The sequence below is a fragment of the Spea bombifrons genome, chromosome 2, assembly GCF_027358695.1.
Source record: "Spea bombifrons isolate aSpeBom1 chromosome 2, aSpeBom1.2.pri, whole genome shotgun sequence".
Classification (NCBI taxonomy): domain Eukaryota; kingdom Metazoa; phylum Chordata; class Amphibia; order Anura; family Pelobatidae; genus Spea; species Spea bombifrons.
Window position 1 is genome coordinate 23,589,063 of NC_071088.1, and position 24,190 is coordinate 23,613,252.

Consider the following 24,190-nt stretch of genomic DNA (forward strand, 5'->3'; position numbering starts at 1 on the left):
CAGGGGAACATGATGGAAACCTAAACAGTGTTATATGTAGCCAAATGATGAAAGGTTTCCTTTGTGTAGATGGTAAGATCAAGCTTGGTTTGCAATGACCCGACTTTTTGGCACAAAAAAAAGAATAATATTAATTATAATAATAATTATTACAAATAAGTTATCTCTACTACCCTTCATTCGTTAACCAGACATATAAAATATTTTAAAAAAAGTCACACATTACAATAAAAATAAATATTCTAGGTCAAAAAAGTCTACAATTACAAAATGCACTCAACTGACCTGTAATAATCGCTAACCTAATCTAAACAATCCTTGGGCAAATCATTCCGTATTGGGCAGTCTTTTTTACCTTTTCTCAACTAGGCACTATTATTAGTTTTAGATCTTGCTTATTGAGTAGCCTTTATACCAAATATAAGCAAAACATTAAGGGAGACACATCTGAAGATAGAGTAGTCCTATGTCTATCCAATGCATGTTTAAGCTCGCTAACTATATTAACATTTACTACTCCTCCTAAGAGGCAAAAAACCCATTAGTTAATATTTTTGGTGACTTTGATTTATGTTTTATGTAACACGGATTTTCAATAACATGAGATAAGTCATTATTTCTGGAAAGCAAAGAATGAAGACCTAGTGTTGAACCCCAATCTCCCATTTCAGTACCCATAATAAGTTAAAAGTCTACACTCCCCTGCATGGTAAAAGGAGAGAGTAAGACTTCAACGGAGTCACAACCGTACCAGATGATTGCAAACAGTTCTGAATCATGTAATAAAAGCTAGCAACTGTTACGCCAAAGGTGTTCATGAAGCCATAAGAAAATGGAATTACTTAGTTGGGGCTACTGTGGCTGTGGATGTTGGAATGCAAGCCAATAAAAATACCATAAAGCACACTTATACAGTACATCACTAAGAGTCAGCATTGGTGTGTGTGTCACATCTATTTGACTCCTGCAGAACCATAAACAATGTGGAACTTCAGGTGCTCACCAAGTGGAGATCTGTGCTTGAGTGGGTAGATAAATGGGACAACCTCCCATCAGAAGTGATAGAGGCTATTACAGTAAAGGAATTTAAGAATATAAAACAAGATTAATGACCGAGTCTTACATGAGGAAAAAGTCTGTTTCTATGTTGCAACAATACTAGGTAAACAAGATGTTAACGTTAGGATGCCATTTGCTAGGGTCTATTGTCAAGAAATCTATGCCAATTCAAGTTCCGTATTACACGTCCTGCTGCTCACCACCAAAAAAGGTTACGCCTCCTCCCTCCTTGAAGCCTAGGACATGGTTGGGGACCCCATAGGACGCAGGGATAATAGTTCAGTCAAAGTTTACTTCAGTTTGACTGAATGCTTAATTGTCATGTGTCACAAAACCAGACACTGGTAGGCTGTTGCCATAGAAACTACAAACATTTCTTAAATGTTTCTGTGTTCTGTTCATGTAATTGAATCATTCAGGAAAAAAATAAAATATTTGATCCGTGAGAGAAAGAGTGAACAACAATGTGTGTGTGAGAGAGTGAAAGTGTAAGGGTGTGTAAGTGAATGAAGACCCAGAAATTTTCATATGAAAAAGTCTATTACTTACACGTTACACATGCTAACACACATTAAAGTATACTTTTAGCAGAACAAAACCTGTGATGATTTCTCATCTACTTAATGTGCATTTAGCACAGTCTACATTATTAATGCATTTTAAAGAAAGTGTGCATTATTTGAGTCCCTGGGAACCCTACGATAGAATTATCATAATATATTTATTTTGACATTCTCCAGATGTTCATTCCTGTAATCTTAGCATTTTTAATATATATTTTTGGAAGAGTCTACCAGTATCAGAGTCCTGGCTTTGTGATTATTCAAAAGATCCTTCCACCCGGCAGGGGAAATTCATGTCTATGTTTTGTTTTTATCTTTGTGGAGAGAAGAGAAATAGTATTTTTCTTACATGACCATAAAGTCTGAATTGTTGGAGAATAAATGGGCTCCTTTGATGTGAAAACAAGAACCAATGATATAACTCTGTTGAGTGGCTGGAATGCAGCATTTTGTTACTATCACTATGGATGAGTGATTGAGTCATCAAATCAGCTTGACTGAATCTTTCAAGTCAATAAACATTGTAAGGGCATTCATTCCATACACTTAAGTGGTTGAAACCTATCAATATTACAATATTTATCTTATATATGTTTTGATTTTCCATCATATAGGTTTTGTACAAAAAGATTCATGTCAAACATGTTTCTCCAGTCACACTAGCAAGAACACTTAAACACAATGATGACTAATATCTTCAACTTCACTCACAATATGGTCCAGCCATCAATAATGAGAAATGTTAGACATAGACCTAATACTATTTTATTGCAAGTTTAGCACACTGTCTAAATAGAATTTCTGGAGCAAAACATGGACGGGGGTATTTTTAAAACAGGGTCCAGACTAGACTTGTGCATTCGGAGTCATACGAATTGCGAATGTACCACATTTTGGTAAATTTGGCAGTTTGTACAAAGCCCTGAAAACAAGGCCAGACCCAACATGAATCGGACAAAATTGAAGCAAAAATCTCTGAATTTACTTCTGAAATTTGAAATTTTCTCTCACTCCCACTGCATTCTCGTTCACTCTCACTCAAACTTTTTGAATGTTTCACTACCTTCTCTTCTGACCACTTCAGCAAACTAATTGCATCTTCTTCTGCATCTTCTTCTTTCTTGTCTTCTCCCTGCTCTTCTGTCTTCTGCATTCTATCTTCAATCTTCAACTCGTATGTGTTGTATGTGGAATGTTGTATGCTTTTACTACCATGTTTTGTTCTGCAACACACTCCAGAGCTAATCTTTATAATATGTTTGTTTATTGGCATCAAATGTATTTATTAAGGAGGAAGTTCAAACAAATGACTTTACTGATGCAACACAATGGAATGCTCTCTCTCTCTCTTCCTAACATAGGGGAACTTAGCCCACATTAACTTAACATCTTTATGGACATTATTGGTGAAAGCAATAAATAAGCCAAGTGAGAATGATGCGAAACAGAATAGGTATGGAAATGTCACCAAACTAACCTCAGTAAACAGCTGGAAGATGCTCCGTTTGGCTTGGATGTTTGTACACAAGCCTTCTGTGCCTGTTGAGCAACAATCAAGCAACTGAACGTCACCTTGAAGCACCCTTGTGTGGGTCATGCAACATCATGCTCTCAAGTGGCACACCCTCCTACTATCTCTCTGTTTTTACATAATGTTTAAAGACTTCTCAGAAAATTCCAAAGTTATTCATATACTAAGTAGTTTATATGTCTGCTAAAATTGAATGTAAACACTGCTTACCATATATGACCCCCCCACACACACACACCATATGACATGCCGTAATGAAATCAGAGTGAAAGTACGGAAAGTAAAACTGTAAAAAGATATGGAAAAGAAAATGTCATTTACAAACACTGAAATTGATTTATAGAATTAAAAGTCACCATTCTGGAGTAAAATACACATTTGGGCCTGCTGATTTAATTTAACCTATGTAAACTGTTTACTTTTGTTATGGATTATTCAGAAGGGCACTTCTAAATATTCCAAACACTAGATTTGTTCATTATACAATGAAAGACATTGCCAGGGGTTGACAAACAGCAGAGACATAGAGTTACACTTTTATGGTTTAGTTTACTCTTTGATGGTTTTATATTAAACACAGTGTATTTATAGATGTAGAGTAGTGAAAGTTTTTTAAGAAAACCCTTAGCGTGTATGTAGATCTATATGGTCAGTGCCTGTCCAAAATTCTTCAAACAGGGACCCCACAGCGGAATACTGCAATGTTACGTGACTCTGCGCTAATTGTAAATAGTAAACAGGTGATCTCCAGGTGATCTCCAGTCCAGGCAAGGTCAAGGTGTGATGTGGTGAAGCATGAGCTGTTTTTGTTTTTAGTTTAAGTTTGTGTTAATACATGTGTGTTAGAGTGAGTATGCATGTGTTTGTTAGTGTGTGTATGTTATAGTGAGTGTATGTGTAAGTGTGTGGTAATGTGTATGTTTCTAGGGAGGGTCAAGGGGACAGGGGACCACACAGCTGTACCTACCCCCTCCCACAGGTCAGAAGGTACCAACCCTTACCTGGAAAGATAGATGGATAGATAGATACAGAGATAGCAAAAATTGTTAGCAATAAATGATTTAGTGATTCTATCTTCTAAAAATAGGTCTGTCTTTATTTACAGAGCAGGGCTTAATAGATCAAAAAATACATTTTAATTCTTGTTTCAAAGGCTGATCTTCCCACCTGGTTTTGTCCCAACTGTATCCTGTATTAGGAAATCTGTCCTCATTCAGCTGTCTTCTCTTCACTACCACAGCTGTTACGGTCTCCTGCTTTCACATTTCTGTTTTATTGCAACTCATGCTTTTGAGTACAAATTTGTAGCCATTATTGATGACATTTTCATGTTTAATGAAAAAAGTAAGCGCTTGTGGACTTTCAGACAGCAAATCCTGGGAAGCTAAGCAAGAAAATTGATGGGGCTGCAGGTGCAGGTCAACGTAGAAAATTTTGCTTATTGTCTACTGTAACCTATAGCAAATTTTGGTGATTTGTTTTGCTTCTACACCATTAGTTTCTTTCAAGGGCTTCACGAAAACTTTTGACGAGGACTTCCTGATCATACCTGGTAATTCACCAGGTTTGGTATGGAGGCTCAGGGAATCACTGACTTTGCTGCATTTCCAGTATTGCCTCCATCCACTAACTAACTGCCTTCTATCCTGCCCATTCGTGGATTTGCCCAGTGGTGTATTCGAGGTAACAGGTCAAGGCTGATGGTACTCTCCCTGCAAAACTGTGGGGCAACCTTGAGCAACCAGGCCCCTAGTGTGCCGTTGCTCAAAGGGTCAGTTATAAGGGAGATCTGATCAACCCAACCAGCATATATTTAGACTGTGGAGGCTCTGCTGAACTGGCTGCATGTATTTAAGCTACAGATCACTGGGATATGAGGCCATACCCCAGTACTTGAGGATAGTGGCTGCAGAGGTCAGGTCTAGGTTTCATACACCATCCTTTGTGTAGCTAGCCCATCTCCCTTAATAATCAGGAGGGGGCGAGCTTAGTTATCAGGCTGAAAAGTATGGAAGTGTGTGTTTGAGCATGGTATGTACTTGTGTGGGAGCATGGATGTGTAATTGTGTGTGTGAGAGCATGGGTGTGTGCGTGTGTGTGAATATGGATGTGTAATTGTGTGTGATTTGTGTGTTTAAATATGTTGTATGTTCTAAGGGGGACAAGGGGCAAGGTAGGCACAGACCAGTTGCGTGGTGGATATGATGGCACAGACTAGCTGCTAGCTGTTGAAGTTGGGGTGCCTGTGGCCATTTTTTGCACCAGGGTCCGTGGTTTCTTGTTACGTCCCTGTTCCCACATATGCCCATGATAGAGTAGCTACCTACAACCATGACACGAGTCAGTAGGATACCGAAAATATTGTTATACTGATTTGTGCATATATATGGCAGGCCCAATGGGGCACCCAATTTAGCCATAACCCTGCTGTGGCCAGCACAGTTGTCCCTTAATTAAATCCCTTTTGTAATAGAGTGACCCATTACTGAAATCTGTTGAGGACAGCTGTGTACACATGCAGCTGTCTTATAAAGTCTCAAAATAAAAGGATTATTATGTATTTTCAAGCTCATAAAACATGACATGATGGGTTAACATAATATTGCTATAGGCATGGTCACCAAATGTGCATAAAAAAGTTGCAGAAAGGGAAAGTATTTAAAGTCACAGAAAGGGTATTTTCTGCCATTTTTAGTTAATTATATGCCCTAAATCCACTTTTCTGTTATAAGCTGTAAGAAGGTTGCTTTATAATTTTGCAGAAAGGAGAGTTTTTGGATTCTGCACTTGAAATACTTTACAATGACATCCAGTGATAGATTTGGTATTCAGTATTATAAATTGTTTACTTAAAAAAAATACAAATAGGGTAAATTACATGAAACTCTAGATTTTTTAATTATATAGTTTTTCAATAAAATGAAAGCTTTATGTAAATTATTTGCTTTATAAGGATTTTGCATAGGAAAGGTACATAAACCAGTTTCTTTTTGTATATACACACAGGGAACATATACAGTATCTCATAAAAGTGAGTATACCCCTCACAGGGTTAAGGCAGTGCTGGAAAATAATGGTGGCCACACAAAATATTGACACTTTGGGCCCAATTTAGACATTTTCACTTAGGGGGACAGCAAATTTACACTGTTATACAGGCTGTACACTCACTACTTTACATTGTAGCAGAGTGTCATTTCTTCAGTGTTGTCACATGAAAAGATATAAAATATTTACAAAAATGTGAGGGGTGTGCTCACTTTTGTGTGATACTGTATATTTCTATTTTTGTTAAACAAAGAACATATGCATATTAGAATGTGGTTGTTTACACAAAGCTTTTGGACTTGAAAGCTTTCCTTGAGTAGGTGGAAATATCTACGGTTCTTTTTTATCTAAATCCCTCAAGGCACCATTGTTCTATGTTTAAAAAAAAAAAAACAGCCTTGTAATATTCAGCACTTGAGTAAACATTTGTGACCACCTCCCTGGAGCATCAGAGGGCCCAGAAAATCAAAAAGTAAAAAAAAAATACACACAACAGAAACAAAAGTTCTATACGAGGAAACCTGAAAAAGTAAAACAAACTATTTATTGGGTCTCAATTGCTTAAAAATAACATCAGCATATGCCTCTCATAATGTCCATAGGTAATCAAATAACTAGCCCCCGGATAGTCCCACTGGGGAAGAGAAACAGCTGGATTGTCATGTACCGTATTTGCTCGATTATAAGACGACCCTGATTATAAGACGACCCCCCAAAATCTGAATATTAACTTAGGAAAAAAAGAAAAAGCCTGAATATAAGACGACCCTAAAGGAAAAAAGTTTTACCAGTAAATGTTAATTCATGTAAACTATTTTTTTAATAAAAGCTATGATTGAGAAAAATATTTTTTTTGTTTTTATTTCCTTGTATTTTCCAACCTGTCCCCCAGTTACGCACATCTGCCCCCAGGCTTGCCACACCAATATGGCACTGTGGCCCATGATATGCCTTTTAACCCTTTATATGCCACTGTGCCCCATGGTATGCCTTTTGACCCCCTATGTGCCACTCTGCCTCCAGAAATGCCTTATACCCCTATATCCCATTCTGGCATTTAGGGGGTTAAAATGCATATTATGGGGCAGAGTGGCATATAGGGAGGTATAAGGCATTCCAGGAGGCAGAGTGGCATTAAGGGAGTTAAAAGGCATTGTATAAAGCACTCTGCCTCCAGAAATGCCTTATACCCCTATATGCCACTCTGGCATTTAGGGGGTTAAAAGGCATATTATGGGGCAGAGTGGCATATAGGGAGGTATAAGGCATTTCAGGAGGCAGAGTGCTCTATTAAATGCCCCCTTAATGCCACTCTGCCTCCTGAAATGCCTTATACCTCCCTGTATGCCACTCTGCCCCATAATATGCCTTTTAACCCCCTAAGTGCCAGAGTGGCATATAGGAGTATAAGGCATTCCAGAAATGCCCTATGCCCCCATTTAACACACACACACACACTTACCGGTGCTTCCAATTTCCTGCTGTATTGCCGGGGCAGCGTGTTGACGTCTCCTTCCGCTGCAGCCGCAAGGAGGTGGAGTTGGCAGCGGGGGTTTGTCTGCGTCCGTCGCATACCTCCCCCGACTGTCAGAGATCAGCGTTCCCCGCACCGGTGCCGGAACTCTGATCTCAGACAGCCGGGGAAGGTATGCGAGACGGACGCAGACAACCCCCGCTGCTAGCCACACCTCCTTCCGGCTGCAGCGGACGTTGTCTACGCGGATCCCGTAGAAGTCAACCCGCTGCCCCGGCAATACAGCAGGAAGCACCGGTAAGTGTGTGTGTGTGTGGGGGGGGTGTTAAATAAATGGGGGGGGGCAGGAGGATCCAGGTCCCCTGCAGTGGTGCGGGGGATCTGGATCTTAGTCTCATAATCAGACCTCTATTTGAGGTCTGATTAGAAGACGACCCCGATTAGAAGACGATTAGAAGTATTTGCTCTGAAAAAAACCTCGTCTTATAATCGAGCAAATACGGTATTTTTTTTAAATAAACCTTCCATCTACCGTATAAATCACATATATTTCTATTCAAATTTTGTCCGTTATTTTGTATTATCGGATTGTTTTGGAATGTTCTCCTGTGCAACTCATAATACCTGTTTTACTAAAATTAGGATTTTTTGCAGAAATTAAAAAAGTACACCAACAAAGTCTCCTACATTGTAGGTACATCTCTAAACTCTTTTGTGTGTAATTTTATATAAATCCATTTATATTATGATACTTTTTGTACCCTTTATTTTTCTCTTGGTTGAGCTGTCGTGAAAAGTAATAGAGCCATCAGATATTTTGTCTAAATATAATTTTAGAATAGGACAGTACTGTGAAATCAGTATTCTGTTTATCTCATTGCCACAGGTTAATATACTCAGACAATGTTACATTTTCTCAAACAAGTTTGGTTCAAGTTTGGTCCAGGCAAATTTTTTTCAAAGAAAAGCTAAATTGGGTAGGTGGAATGGTTGAACTTGTTGGACTTAGGTCTTTTTTACTCCCATAGTGTGCAGGTTTGTGTATTTAGCTTGCGGCCGCACACTGCAGGACATGTTACTGGAGCAGCAGTTTGGGTAAGTGGGGAGCTAGATGGCCAGTCCAGCCTTGTTCACAGCCACCCACCTTAAGATTATGAGATACAAGAATTAAACCTGCTGTAGAGAAATGTTCTTGATACTCAAGGAATTTCGTTTGGCACAGGTATATTGCCAAGTATAAATATATATATGAGGGAACTGTTTTGTACTAGTTTGTAATTTGTTTAGTTAGTTATTATTCATTTCACTATTATCATAGGAGAAAAAAGGACAATTTGTTATCAGACATTGTTAATTGACAAGAGTTGTATTATTACTTAGATAATGAAATCCAGGGTTTACATTGAATAACTTCTACAAAACATAACATTTTTCACAAAAGAGATGTTTTTTATCTTTAGGTATGATTGACATGGTTTGTTGCTAAACTGGAAATAAAAAGCCATGCCTTGTGATGTCATAGAATTGCTATACCACTATAATAAACATTGAGTACCGCTATGGTAAACATAGTGCTGCTATAGCAGACAGGCAAATCTAGATGCCTGATGAATGGGGTAGATTAGATAGGCTGGTTCTTGTCTTCTGCTTTTTTAAGGCTTAGATTTGCTATACCACAAATCAGATATTGTTGGATTCCAAGCAATTTAAAGCCTTCTATGGAACCCGCAAATATGCATATCACAAAACATATAGAAAAGAGGCTTTAAACTGCTTGACAGTTTCATTTGGGTTAAAAAGCAGTGCAGTCTGATTGATTCAGATCCTTGATAAGCCATGAAAAAATTAGATAGAACTAGCCAAACTTTGGGTACTGTGACAAAGTGGTGGGCTAAGCAATATATGGCTATATAGTGTGACTGAATCCACAATACTTATGACTTAGATACAGTAGGTGTTTTTTGAAACAATGGGCATGAGCTGAATTCTGGCTTTGTTTTACTCCGATATTTTTGACAGCTTTTAGCTTATTGTTGCTTATTATATGTTAAATGAGTGCTCTAAGCTTAAAGTGTGACAACATTCTTAATGTTTTTTAGAGAGAAAGCTACATCCACCAATATTTGTCAGAATACAGTAACATTTCAGCAATTCAGTTTTATGATATAGTCTGTAAAAAAAAATTCAGTAATCTAAAGATGATCAAATATGATTTTATATGTTTCAGTGTGCTATAGATAAAAATCTACTAGTTATAAAGTTAGTATAATAGTACTATCGTATAATGCAACAGATACAATTACAGGATTTACAGCACAGACTAAAGTAAATTTACAGCCAAATCCTCTGAATTACGCTAAAAACAATCAGGGACACAACAAGGGTTTTCTAAGGAAATCCAATCTGCTTGAAAACTGAAACTACTTGGAATGCTGCTCCTTGATCAAGGACAGAGCTGTAAAATTGTCAAATACTCTCTATTCTGCATGTATTCTTGGGAATGTTTTCTTTGTCCAGGGCCCCGGGAGGCTACATTCCAGTAGTGTTCATTCACTGTTGACACATACAGGCAACATTTTTGTATCTTATTTTAGTGACTTATGACTGGAATTGTTGCAGTTTCAGCTACATTATACAAGCAGAATTTATTAACCCTTATGTTCCTCCCACTGACACAGGGCAAATGAGGTTGATTTCCCAGGACCAACTATTCTCAGGTGTCCATGAGAAGTTGGAGCAAGAGTTAAAAAAAAAAACAAGTGTCATAGAGCAGAGATGGTTACAGGGTTTCTTTGAATTTACAGGAAGATGCTGGTCCGGGTAACGTAACATTATACATAAACAAATTCTGATAACAGCCATTTGGCTCATCTAGTCTACCCATTTTTAAACTAGCATAAGACGTAAAATCTCATTTGATCATTGAGCTCGTCTTATATTCAGGGATTCCTTACACTTATATGGTGTATGCTTAAATTCCCTTGCGAAGTCAGTCAGAAGGCTGTTCAATGGATAATTGTATATATATATATATATATATATATATATTGAGAAGCAAAATAAGAAGGAAATTATTTGTCTGGCGTGACCAGTCCCATTATTATTATTTTTTTTTCTTGCAATAATTTTGTTGATAGGATATTCTTTTAGAATTAATTTCTAACGTTCACTCATGGATACATTTGGCTATGGTCATAACTGGAAAAGTACTTTTCCGCTCTCTAGCATCTAGTACTTTATGTTGCAGTATAAATAAAGACACATTATCAGGTGAATAAAACAGAACCATGTGAAGTAATTTACTCAAGTTACATCATAATCCAAAAGGAAGACTAAACCTGTCACTTCTGGAATATTGTGTGATGTCATAACGCTGGACGTATTGACCTACTGAAATAGCTTGGCTATTTGAATTCCAACTTCAGGAGCTTCAGCTTACACCAAAGTCAAGAACTCTATATTTTGATATCTACCTTCATTCTCTGGTAAGCCACCAAAGACACACAGATGGCTACATTGACACTTTTTAAAAAAATATAATTTTATAAATATGCCCTTTAAGTGTGATCACATTTTCTTTTCTGCAAATGACACAAACTCATGTTTTTCATTCTATATGAACAAAAAAGTACAAAATGAGTGCTAGCAAGTAAATATGCCCAAAGTATAACTGCATCCCTCAAACCGTGGAAGAGAAAAGTTTGTAGTGGGTTCAAATTTGTGTTGCTCCACATTTTCACTTCTTCTGTTGTTTCTGTAAGTCAAATTGTTATGTTATATACTACTTGTCACATCCTGTCTACCCATTGTTTAGTGTTTTAAAGGCAGAAACCAGGCCAAAACTGGGAGGCAGATCACCCTCTTGGAGGCCCCCTGGTATCCCGCTATTCAGGTGCCGTGGTTACAGGGGAAATCTTTGATCTCCTCAACCGGCTGGTTTACACTATGGAGGCTGTGCCAATTCAGCAAAGCCCTCATGGACTGTATTAGAAGGTACATCTTTAAAGGCAGTGCAGACCCGATGAGGAGAGGGTGGCTGAGGCACGACCTACAGATGGTAAACTTAAACAGAATGAATAATTGATTTTGGGAGCAGAAAATTGCCTTTATATGAAGACTATTTTCTTTGCAGCCAAATATAAGAAGTATATGGAAAATATTATCTTCTTTACAAAACTTGGTTTGGCAGTCGGATTTAGTTCCAAACCAACCACAGGTATCCAGAGATGTAATGTTGCTCTCCTAACCTCATGTAATTAGGTTTCAGCATGTAATATAGAAATTCCCTCCAGTGTGAATGCGGTCATTTCAAATAGGTGCATGATTTTATAAATATCTATTCTTCTTCGAAGATAGTGTTTGGCCACAATATAAATTTTACTGAAATCCACAGAAATAGGTTAGGTGAACATTTCCATTTTCCCGATAGGAAGGTGTTATTGGAATATAGAATATTTGCCATAAGTGGTCATTATTTAAACACAGGATGTGGTTAGAAAATGAGCAGTGGGTTCCATCGAAGCTACGTTATGAGAGATGCAACTACATCCATCCATTCATGTAATGTATTAGGAATTCTTCCATCTAAATAATGGGATTTTAATCAGTTTCAGATGAAATCTGTTTCACTATTTAGTACCTATACTGTAATGATGAGACATAACAACAGTAAAACAGCTGTCTGTAGGTGGAACTATCTGGATTATGTGATTTCACTCTGTACTCAAAACTATGTATAAAGCAGCATGTCAAACAAGGGAACCCATAATAATAATAATAATAATGGAAAGTGTCCACGAAAAACCCTGTTCTTGTCAACCACCGTGAGTAATCACAGCTGACATATCGTATACTTATTTGCCTACCTCCACCAGGAATCCATAAAATGTATTGAAATTTTGCTGCTTTTTCATTCAGAGTAGAATTTTCCTGGATTTTATAATATTTAAGATATCCATAAAACATAAGTGCATTTTACCCTTCTGTTGCTTTGTTTATCCTTCAAAGATGGATTATTAGCTCGTTTGAGCAGGGATTTCCTCACCTGTTGTCTCCGTAAATGAAATTGTTATGTTATATTCTACTTCTCACATCCTGTCTACCCATTGTACAGCGCTACGGAATTTGATGGCGCTATATAAACAATAAATAATAATAATTGTATCTCAATTAGTGCTGACATTGAAATCAAATTATTTGATGTAGATTTAAAAAAACAGAAAAGAAATAAACTGTCCATTTGTTTTAACCAAATGTCAGTAATCAAGCTCTAGTACTAATTAATACTAACATATGTATGATGATTAAACTGGTTGTGTTATCTGTTATTTTTAAAACATTGTTGCTATTACCATCAACGACACAAGAGGTATCTTTTCACTACCGTACGCATTATACATTACGGCTGTGCCAGAAATAGTAAGTACCCCTGTTTGATGTGAATTTTTACTATAAATCTGCATAGTCAATGCAGTAAATCAGTAAATCAGTTGGGATGGGGGTCTAATCTTATATTTTCATCAAAGCCTTTAAGCATTTCCCTTTTAGCTTGTACCTGAAAACAGTTTCTATGGTCCACACTTGGTAATAAACCATTGAGTAACCACGGTAACTTCAAAGAAAAATCTTTAAATAAGTTGTACCATGAAAGAAGACAACATAAATGTTTTTGAAAGGTAATAATGAAGACACACATCATTTGTAAATCTATGGAATTCTCTGTGTGACAATGTGCCTAAATATACAAATTAAATGCCAAATTGGCCATTAGATATACTAGTTTGAAGCTCGTGTAGAGCAGCGTTTGTAATAGTGCATAACAGTTCTAACAGATTGCTTTAAAATATATTAGAAAAAGCAGACTTGTGTACATTAAGATTTGTGCTAGGACACTACTGGTGATTTCACTGTAACTGGAAATTCTGCGAGTAAGCTACAAAAAGTAATTTGGAGCAAACATATGCTGTTCTTTGATTTTGTACGTAATGATTAGTAAAGGTGTGAGAGGATATAAAAAGAAAACACAAGAAATAGGTTTGTAAGACATGGTGCGCCGTCGGGGAAAATAGAGCAATATGATCTTATGTACTATTATATACTGTTTTATTTTACAGCTGTCAGGAGAGACGGGTGCTTTTTTTCACCTTCAACCTTCCCAGGATTATGTGATCTGCCCTCAAAAGTTAGTATTAAATATTAATATTGCTACAGGCTATATTGAGTGATTGCAATGAAATTGTTCAACAGTAAAACCTACAAGTTTGCAGCTGTCAGTGGTAATCATCTTCTGCATAGTATTACTGCAAGGCTAATAACAGGTGATTGTTGTCAAACATTTAAGGAAACAATTGTTTTCATGCAAAGCATGTCAAAAGCCAAGAGGACTGAGTAGGGGATTTTGCCCTGAAACATTTGCATGTATGCTATATATCTTAATACATGTGGTCATATGTGGGACCTTCCCATGGCAGGCTACCTGGAGCTCTCCGTGTTCAGGGGTAGTGGTTTCACAAGGGGATGGGGTAGCTATGGGTGGTAAGGTACTAGTCACCGCAGGACAAGCTATGCAAAAGGCAAGCCCCAGTCTCAACCTGGCAGAGAGTAGGAAGGAAGTGATTGTGACCAGAGAAATGGTAAACTGACCTGGAGAAGCCTAGGAAGCAGGGCTCCCCCAAAGACGCCGGGTCAAACCTTCAAACGGTTCCATTAAGGCTGTGTTATGAGAGATGTAAATACATCCATCCACCTGGAGAGTTCCTAGATAGGGTTATCCGTGATGTATTCTGGCCTAGGCCAACTAGGCCCTGGGTGGCAGGTTCAGGGGCGGCAGTCCAGCTGCACAATGGTTAAAAAGGAGACCTTTGATCTCCCCAACTGGCCTTAATACATTATGAAGGCTGTGCTGGGATATGATGTCTAATCCCAGAGCTTTCTTAAAGGAACACCATGCCATTATTGTTCCTGTATGCTGATCACGAAGGACGAGGCAGCCGGGGAATCTGCCCTAGGTCGGGCCTAGGGCGGCCTCAAAATTAAAGCTATCATTGATTAGACATGGAATACAACCTTGACCAATTGATGGCCCAAAACCAGGTGAACTAGTAACTAAGCTCTAGCCATGGTCTTTTTGAGCACAGTATTTCAGGACTGTTTCCCTTTCATCTTGTAAAAAAAAACTAAAACAAAATGCCAGTTCTTTAAGGTTGGCAAAATTTTATTTTTCTTGTTGTTGTTTATAAAATGATGTTTATTGTTAAGCGGCTTATTGAAAATAGAACACATGCTTGCAATATGTTTAACAAAACTGTATACTTAAGCCAAAACTGTACTATCTGAAATGTGTTTTACTTTAACTGAGACCATGGTGCATTACTTTTATATTTGTTTTTAATTTAACCATTTTACTGCTTGACAAAAATGTAAAATTTATATAAAAGAATTATTTTATCACTTGGAAAAGTAGATTAATATATATATTGTGAACAATCTGTCTACTTTGCACTGTTGTTATCACATAAAATCTGTCTCTATAAATTAGTCCAATTCAATGGCTCAGATCAAAGCGATATTATTGCCAGACAAGCCATATTCTCATCCTTGTTATTTATAATTTTGGCATAGAGGAGATGCTCAGCAATTTCACTGGAAAGCAAACTTTATGAGTCAGTTGTGTGAATAGTTGGAGAGGTGAATTCCTTGTGAATGCTGCACTATTATACGTATTATATTATTATAAGTATTGTAAATGATTCCATGGGCAGAAATCACCTAAAGCTGCAGCGGGTTAGAATAAGGTAAATTGTAAGGAAGATCTGTCATGTCTGATTGGCAGAACCTCCCAAAATAAGGGGGTATTAAGAGTGCCTTATATAGTAAATACTGAAGTTTAGTGGTATCTGCAGCAGGTGCAAAGAGGGCATCCTTAAAATCTATTAAAAAAAAACCCCACAACATCAATTAAGCGATAATTAAATAATTAGCATAGACCATGTCTATGCATACATTTTTACAGACCCCAAAAATGTAAAGGAAATTTAAAACACCATGGAAAGCTGAAATAAACACTTTGCACACAGGCAGAGAGACAAAATGTGGCGTACTATTTATAATTTAACCTTTTCAATGCCAACATAAGGATTGCAGCATACAAGACTAACCCTAGGCTAAAACATATGCCACTCAATTAGGAGCAGTGGCGACTCTAGAAACAATATATAGGGGGGGCACACAAGATACCACAGTCAAACTGGGGGGGCATTAATAATTTCCACCATTAAATCATACCACTGAAAAAACACACACACACACATATATATATATATATACCGTATTTGCTCGATTATAAGACGACCCTGATTATAAGACGACCCCCCAAAATCAAAATATTAATTTAGGAAAAAAACAAAAAGCCTGAATATAAGACTACCCTATAGGAAAAAAGTTTTACTAGTAAATATTAATTCATGTAAACTAATTATATATAATAAACTATAATTATTGTATAGATCAACACATTAACACACAAACCCAGCTTTGCATGTATAGATCAATTGAAATTCACTTGTGATCTCAGCACTGAAGGTATATATCAAATAAACAGAATCAGACATACAAATCCTGTATTTGCAGGTATACAATAATAATATATGAAACGTAGCATCGCAGGTATAGATCAAATAAATACATGGAAACAGCATTGCAGGTATTAATCAACTGAACAAGACATACAAACCCTGTATTTGCAGGTATACATAAATAATGTATGGAAACATAGCATAGCAGATATGGATCTACAGAATAACACAGAAACCCAGCTTTGCAGGTATAGATCAATTGGAAAACACGGCATTAATGGTATATTTAAAACCCCCTAAATTACAGGGATAGATCACAGGTTGCACACCCAGATAACACACATACGATTTGCCATCTTTGTCCCATATACACCCTGCCTGTGCCATCTTGGTCCCCAAGGCTCAAACATCCTGCTAGTGCCATCTTTGCCCTTCCACAATTATACATCTATGATACGCACAATCACATTAACTCATGCTCTCCCTCATTCAGACAAATCATCGACATATTAACGCATGCTCTTCCTCATTCAGACAATTCATCCACATATTAACTCATGCTCTCCCTCATTCAGACAATTCATCCACATATTAACTCATGCTCTCCCTCATTCAGACAATTAATCCACATATTAACTCATGCTCTCCCTCATTCAGACAATTCATCCATTTTAAGAAACTACACCCCTTGGAGCTTCAAATGAGGGGCTACATGTATTTCTACAAATAATGATGGAATATGTCGCTTTGGCTAGAAAATATGTTTTTTCTATCCATAGCGACATGTTCATTTGTGTCTTGCGCACTCCAGGTTTGTACTAGAAACACATGCAGCCCCTAATTTGATGCGCCAAGGGATGTCGTTTTTGCAAATGTGTACTTTTTGTGCCATAATTTAACTTCCTACGTGAGCAGTAATGCCACGTCAAGGCTTCAACCCTAATTACTGACCATTCACACGCCTTTCATATCTCCATTCACTCGCAGAAGCACACACCATACTTTAAATACATTCACTCACAGACGCACACACCATTCTTTCCCCTTACAATCCCAAAGAAATGATGGTAAAGGGAGAAAAAAAATCACTTTTACAGCAAAAATAAGTTTTGCAGTAAAAATGCAAGGCGCTCTAGGGATGATATGGTTACTCACGTACTGCACAGGCTAAATGGCTGATTTTAATAATATTTGCAGTTCATCAGGATTTCAAAAATTGCCTCCCTCTACCGTTGGCTAAATTTAACCCCATGATCAAAGGGATCATAGGATTAAAAATTAGTATCGGCCATTTTTAAAAAGGGAAAGTGACTTTTTATAGCTATATGATCGCTGTGGTAACATTGGCTACCACAGTGATCATTTAGCTAGAATACTTAAACTTTTTTTTTTTTTAAAGGTTAAACTACTTTGTTTAAATAAATTATTTTGGGGGTCTCTAGGCAATTTTGATCTTTTTTATCTGCCTTTAGAGACCCCCAAATCATTTTTTTTACATTTTTATTTTTTTAACTTAATATTTTTTATTCTTTTTTTACAATCTATATACCGTTGGAAAGGTGAGTCGATTACCTTTCCAACGGTATATGTTGGGGGTATGTAGCTGCTTAGATGCCTGAGATACAGGCATCTAAGCAGCATGCCCCCCATACCTCTTTAACTGACAATTGTCAGTTGTTAATAAAGTTGCGCGGTGACGTCATCGCGTCATTGCGCGAGACGTCACCGGGCAGATCAGGTGGCTCCGGTGATGCCCTTCAGTTTGAGGGGCAGATCGCCGGGGTAGGTGGTGATGGAGGTCCACAGACCTCCATCAAGGTAAGGTAGTGCTAGTGACGGCATGGTGCCGTCGTTAGCACCTGACTGGGACTGCTAGCGACGGCACCATGCCGTCGTTAGCAGTCAAGGGGTTACAAATTCGGCGGGGGGGCAACAGGGGGGGCAAGGAATAACCTAGGGGGGGCAATTGCCCCCCCTTGCCCCCCTGTAGCGACGCCACTGATTAGGAGTTATTTTTAATTACCTGATATTCACTGTTAGTTTCAAAGGGGTGGTTTCTTATCTAATTGTTTATTTTCCCTTTGTTTCCAATATTTGACATATAAATGTTATTATGTTGTTTATACCTTAAAATATCCTACATGGTATTAACTGCAAAAGCCATACAATATCATTGAGTTAAAGAAACATAAGCAAGCATAAAAGTAATCACTTCACGAGCTCTAGTACCGTGGCTATAATTGTAGAGCATTCAGTCATTTGAATTTAGCTCTAGTTCATTTTCATGAACTCCTATCCAATTATGTATTTCAATTGTTTTTGTTCGGTGTAAGGTTAACAGCACCATATTTAAATTGTTGACATCAGAAACCTTCCGGCATTAACTGACCTCATGGTTTGGATGTAAGATAAAACAAATCCACCTTATATTAATGCAATTTGAAATTAAGATATTTTAGCAGATAAGACTTTAAATTGGATCATGCTTATACACACATTATCTGTGGAACGCGATATAGAACAAATTAAATTTTGGATACTAACTATACATCAAATCATTTTAGTAGAGTCAATAAGTATTACACATTTTACTAGATTTGGGTATTATCTGATAGCCCAAAGATACTTTTCACTATACATGTACAATACCCTCCACTAAATATTGGCACCCTTGGTAAATATGAGCAAAGAAGGCTGTGAAAAATTGTCTTTATTGGTTAACCTTTTGTTCTTTTCTTCAAATAATTCAAACAAAAAATAATCTGCTCTCATGCATATCAGACAATTACAAACACAACACAGGTATATCCAAAAATGTTTTATGTGTGTGGCACAATTACCCACCAGAGCTGGGTTCGGTGCACACAGAAGGGTAGCCATATGGAAAAGTACCTCATGCCCACGGTTAACCCCTTCATTCCCCTATAGACGTACCGGGACGTCCAAAAAAACACCCACAAAGAAACCCCTATGGACGTCCCGGTACGTCCAGCCCTTCGTGCAGCGTCAGGGACACATCCCTGCCGCTGCACGGGAGACCAGGCTGTCGTTTGACAGCCTGGACTCCCCCCTGGCAGCAGAAGCCGGCATCGCCCGCTTTCTGCTGCCCGATCTCCCATAACAGCTTCCGGCATGAAAGCCGGTAAGCTGTTACAGTTGAAAGTGCCCGATCGCGCAGTTGCAAACGGGCGATCAGGCATTCCCTGCGGTGATATCCTGCCCTCAGATGAGGCACAGAGACGCTACGATCTCTATGCAGGTCTGTGAGGAGCTTTTTTTTCATCTAAAAAGACACATTTACTGTATGCTTTGGATAGCTGCATTTTTAGGGGGGCAGAGCTTTACCTTTTATGTGACTTTGACACACTGATAACTAAGTATGGATGGTTATTTTTATATATTATACATTTTATTGCCATTTCAGATTGTAGATATACTGAAACACACCAAACATTCAGAGCTCCTGGAGAAGGCTACCTATGGGAAGTATGAAATATTGTCACGGTTGGACCCCTGGTCTCAGACAACTAGGGGCTACCCTGAGAGAGCAGATTTTCTGCCTATAACATGACAGTATGTAATAATAAAACTTAACAATGCTATAGAACTGAATAAGTATTGGGTTAAACATTGATTCAACATGGATCACATTTTTTAAAAGAGTAATTTTAGAACAAAGTGTTAAATGTGGAGGTATCCATAATGATTTCACATTTAGACTCATAATTGCTTCAATAAATATGAAGATGCATTGGGAGGATTTACATAATAAAGTAACAGTAAAGTAATGTGTGCCAAAAAGTTGATGTTGATATGTATTGTTATTATCTACATGTGTTATTATTCACATATTTTACATAGATTTGAAAGAGTTCCATCCATGTTTAAATCAATGTTTAGAACAGATTTCAAAACCCATTAAATACATATTCTCATGTGTTTTTGTACATAATTGTGTTCAAAATTTTGTCTTTAGACATCAAGGTGTTAAGATTATTGTACTCTAAAACATGGCGGAAGAGATTTTGTTCATTTGCAATGGACGTGGCACAAAAACAATTTAAAATGAAATTCACTGATGGTCTAGTAAATCAAAATGTTATTAAAAACAAATCAGTTTTTATATGTGACTTTGTTTCTTTGTGTAACCTGCTTGATGCCAGATTTTTTTCTAATTGCAACAAGTTATGTCCCACTCGTTCCAACAAATTAGGAATTCTGCACCAAGTTCTCCAATGGAATGATGATGACACAGTATTAATAATCCCACAGAGTTCCCCATGCCTCACAAATAAAGGATTCTGTAACACACGAATGCCAATAGTATACTCATATTATAGGGTGAATAAAAAAAACTTACATTGTTTTTATAGCCTAGATATTTGGGATCATACTCAGTCCGCTGTCCAACTATAATTATGATAATTTTAATGCTATTGCTCATAAATCATAATATTAGTCTGTTTAATGCTATTTGATAGCACTCATGAGATGAACTTCATTTTAAATCAGTTAGATAGAGTATCATTTGTATTCCCAGCTATGTTTATAAGGCCCTTGGTACTTTCTGTAATGATGTATATTGGCTTCGTCCACTATGTCTACATTTAAAGATCTGGCTTACAAGACATTTGAAGGGAAATCAACAGGGCTATTTTAGTTGACTTAATACCACTATCTGTAATACATTCAATGGCAGTCATTGATACCTAAGAAATAAAAAGAAATCCTTAAAGAAACAAACAACCAAAAAATCTTAAAAATGCAGGTCTTGTCTTAGATACTGTAACTAATTTGAATGCCATTTAGATGCATGGTTGCTGTTAAAAAAATGCCACAACACAGCCTTCAGATACACCAATGGTATAATACAGCACGGGCTCTATCATACCTAGTTCAGTATGTAGAATGTAGTTGGTCCCCCCTTTGCAGGTATAAAAGCTTCCACTTTTCTGAGGTTTTCCACAAGATTTTCCAGTGTCTCTGTGGTTATTGTTGTCCATTTATCAAGTAGAGCATTTGTGAGGTCAGACACTGATGTTGGACGAGAAGACCTTGCTTGCAAGCTCCGTTCCAGTTCATACTAAACGTGAACATAGGGGACAATGCTATGCTTCCAACTTTGTGGGAACAGTATGGGGAAGGCCCTTTTCTATTCCAGCATGACTGTGCCCCAGTGCAGAAAGCAAGGTCCATAAAGGCATGGTTGGATGTATTTGGTGTGGAAGAACTTGACTGGCCTGCACCGAACCCTGACCTCAACCGAATCAAACACGTTTGGGATGAACTGGAACACAGATTGCGGGCCAAGCCTCTTGTCCAACATCAGTGTCTGACCTTACACATGCTCTAGTGGATGAATGGGTACAAATTCCCTCTAAACACTGCAAAATCTTGTGAAAAGGCTTCCCGGAAGAATGGAAGCAGTTATAGCTACAAAGAGTAGAATGGGATTTCATACAAGTCCACGTTGGTGTAATGGTCCGGTGTCCCAATACTTTTGTCCATATAGTGTGTGTATATATTTATATATGTAACTAACCTATAGATTAGGATCAAACTCCAATTGACTACATGATTATAGTTTATATTTTATTATTTGAAATTTTAGAACTATATAAGTGACATTATTATAACAGAATAGTTTATAGAACTGAAATCAATATACATATTTTTTTGCAATGGATGCAAAAAGTACATATTAAGTTGTACCATTGTGTAAATACTAAAGCTTCGGTATTACTAAATTTTACATGTTAACAAAATGGGATCAAAATGTATTACTTTTTTAAAATAAATTTGTTCTGTCTTTTCCATCTCAAATATTTACATTGGTCAGTTTAAGATAAAAGGGTAAAAATAAACAGGTGGGTTTGGGTGCAATGTGAGCTAAACATTTCTCATAAGATATAAATAGTGTAATAAGCCACATTTCTTATATAATTCTGCTGGATGAATAAAAAAAATAAATATATGTTCTGCAACTCTGTTAAGTTCAGTCTTGAAATGGGGTTAAATAAATATTGTATGATTTACTATAACAAAAAAAAATATTGGAATAACTTTTTCTTAGCAGCAGTATTCCAATGAATTCCAAACAATCTGACCCTAGAACATAATCCAGTGTTGGCCTTTGCAGATAACGTTATGGTGGTCTAAAAAAAGGTGTGTTTTGACTAAGCCTGCTGCCCCTGAGAACATAGTATTGAACGCACAAAGAAAACACATACTGTACAAGCAGAGAGCACTTGGTGTTCAATCACACTGAGTGTTTCAAATGCCAGATTTCCCTCAAAATAAAATAGTTCAGAGGATTGGGCTTTCCCAAAGCACTGAGCTGGACTGTAGTGCTGTTCAGAATCCATCAGATTCATTAAAGGAGGCAGCTACTTCTTAGTTCTCTCATCATTAATCTGGAGAAGTCATCTGAAGACTGTCTAATGCCATAAATTGATCTGGCACAAAATGTTCTGCAAACTAAAATGTAATGAAATTGAAATAGTCAGGATATGGATAGGAATGTCCCTATTCATTTTTAGTTCCTAATAAAACATTTTTATGGGAAATTATTTTTCTGTTCATTTTTAGAATTCATTGAAGAGTCTTAAAAATAAACAATATGTTCTATGACAAATGCGTTTGACAGTGTATTGTTGAACTTTCATATACTTATTTACTTAGAGATATGTTTTTGTGATATTACTTTTTGTGGTGATTACACTATTTGTGCCCCATTTAATAGCAAAAGAGAGACAGTGTGGAAAGATTACTGAAGTTTAATATCTTAATCACAGGGGGATAAAGCGTTGGTTTCCTCCTTTTGACCTGTCACTTTTCACAAAGCTCACATTTTTTCGTTTCATACACACTAACACATTGTTAGACTATTGTTTGTAATTGAAAAAAAAACAATGTTTACATAGCAAAACATACCTTAAATGTATAACATGGGGGGAAATTATCATAATGTATTTCCCCAAAATCTGCATGATATTCTTGTTCATTAAGTTACCTCTGTGTTGTAAAGTTGCTGATTGCCGTTGATTGGTTCAGGCAGACTTTGTAAGGGCGAGTGAGCAGAAAGGAGAGAACTTCAAGACAGGAATTAATGACATAATATTGGCTCAGATGCATTGATCTACTAATTACAGTTTCCATGAGGTGAGCTTTTAAATTAAATATTCCCAAAACAATTACACTGCTTGGCCAACACAGTAGGGGGGAGAATAAAGCTTAGGAGTAAAAAATGATGGATTCTCAGGTGTTTGCCTGTTTAACTAATTGTATTTGGTGTGTTTGGCTTGTGGGAACTTTCTTCTTGTCTAATTAAACAGAACAAATTCTGACCCTTGGCAAACCCTCCAAGTGGAAACTGGTAAGTGACAAGCTAATTGCCAGAAAAGATTTAACCCCTTAACGTCCAATGACAGGCCAGGCACGTCACACAAAAACGGTCAGGTGACGACCAATGACGTGCCTGGCACGTCATGGGGTTAAATCAGTTCAGAAAGCAATCAAAGATAGCCTCAGAAGCAATTACAAATTACTTTTGTCACTCAGGGGGTGTTGTTTGATGCCATCAGCATCCGGTGATTGACACCCCAAGCCTTACGATCACTCAGGAGAGTGATCTTGATTTGCCCAGTCAAAGGCAATGTTTATAAACATTGCCTTTGACCGGTAAAGATCTGCCTCCCTTCACCACTTGCGTTTAGTGAGGGAGAGAGACAGATCGTGTGTCAAAGCAGGTATTACACTTTTATAAAATTGTCAATGATCATTTTTTTCCCCAAAAAAGGCTGTTATAAGAGCCCCTCTTTTTATTTTAACCCCTTCCTTACATTTTTTCAGGGTTTATTTTATATTTTATATTATTTTAGCTACTACTATTTGCCGTAGATCTGTGATTAGGGATTGATCCCATAGCAGCATCACCTTTTTG

At 37.3% G+C, this 24,190-nt stretch overlaps 1 protein-coding gene across 1 annotated transcript in view; it reads right to left on the bottom strand.

Moving 5' to 3' along the window:
- Window positions 1–24,190, bottom strand: part of COL26A1 (collagen type XXVI alpha 1 chain) — a 142,063-nt gene that overhangs the window by 56,490 nt on the left and 61,383 nt on the right. The window lies entirely within an intron of this gene.